Raw genomic sequence first — 1,587 nt, forward strand, 5'->3', positions numbered from 1 at the left:
TGGTGCACCCAAAACAGATACACAGGTAGGTGACGCGGTGGCCTTTATACAAGGTGCCACCCTAAAGGCCCACACCCAGGGTCCCTGCTGCTGGCACCGTCCTATTCTCTGATGTCCCCGCCCTCTGTGAGCAATTAGCTAGGAATTGCCAGTACCTACCTGCCTCTGTATCAGTAAGTGGAGCAGAGTGGAGCTATGCAGGAATTACCTGGGCTTGTTCCATGGCAAGTGTACTGGCCAATGGGCTTATGTTGTAAGTGGCTGCCATGTTTCAGGCTGCAAATAGGGACTTCACTAGAACAACTCATAGTAAATGACCAAAAGCTCTGAGAACTATGGGTGAAACTAACAAGTAGAGATGTAGCGAACTGTTCGCCGGCGAACATCGGGTGTTCGCAAGTCCGCAAATTCGCGAACTTTCGGCGATGTTCGCCATTTTGGGTTCGCCGCGGTTTTTTTGGCGGATTTTTTTTTGGCGTTTTTTTTTTTCATTATTTTTTGGCGGTTTTTTTTGGCGTTATTTTTTGGCGTTTTTTTTACAAAGTATTTTTCAGAGAAATTTTTGCTTGATCCCCCTCCTGCATGCCACTGTCCAGGTCGTGGCACCCTTTAAACAACTTTAAAATCAGTTTTCTGGCCAGAAATGGCTTTTCTAGGTTTTAAAGTTCGCCTTCCCATTGAAGTCTATGGGGTTCGCAAAGTTCACGAATATTCGCGAGTTTTGCCGAAAGTCCGCGAACGGGTCCACGAACATTTTTGGCGATGTTCGCTACATCCCTACTAACAAGGAACCTTCTCCAGTGGTCCAGTTCCACCAGTGAGACTAAGTGGTTCCCATTCGGGACTATAAGGAGCAAGGTAAGCACAGTCCATCCAATCCAGTCCATGAACAAGCTGAAGAAGGGCTTAGAGCAGGAGTCCCCAACCTTTCTTACTCGTGAGAAAAAGACTTGGGGAGCAACACAAGCACCATAACAGTTCATGGAGGAGCCAAATAAGGGCTGTGATTGGCTATTAGGCAGCCTCTATGCACCCTATCAGCTTACAGGGGGCTTTATTTGGTAGGAAATCTTGTTTTTATTCAACCAAAACTTGCCCCCAAGTCGGGAATTCAAAAATAACTCCCTGGTTTGGGGGCATTGGGAGCAACATCCAAGGGGTTGGGGAGCAACATGTTGCACCCGAGCCACTGGTTGGGGATCACTGGCTAACAGAGCCTACTAAGTGCAAAAAGAAGCCATCTTGTTTAGGATAGACGTTAGACCAGCCCAACAGAGAGGATGCTAAATGTGAAAACGTTGGGTTCTATTCAACTCAATCAAGGAGCAAGCTACCACAGAACAACAGAGGGGGTCCTACTCAGTCTATAAAGAAGCCATCTTGCTTAGGATTGGGTAAGACCAGTCCAACAGAGAGTATGCTAAATATGGAAATGTTGGGTTCTCTCCAACCTAATCAAGGAGCCAGCTAACACAGAACAACAGAGGGGTCCTACTGAGTCTAAAAGAAGCCATCTTGCTTAGGATAGAGTAAGACCAGCCCAACAAAGAGGATGCTAAATGTGGAAACATTGGGTTCTATCGAACC

Source organism: Xenopus tropicalis, chromosome 8 (genome assembly GCF_000004195.4).
Source record: "Xenopus tropicalis strain Nigerian chromosome 8, UCB_Xtro_10.0, whole genome shotgun sequence".
Taxonomy (NCBI): Eukaryota; Metazoa; Chordata; class Amphibia; order Anura; family Pipidae; genus Xenopus; species Xenopus tropicalis.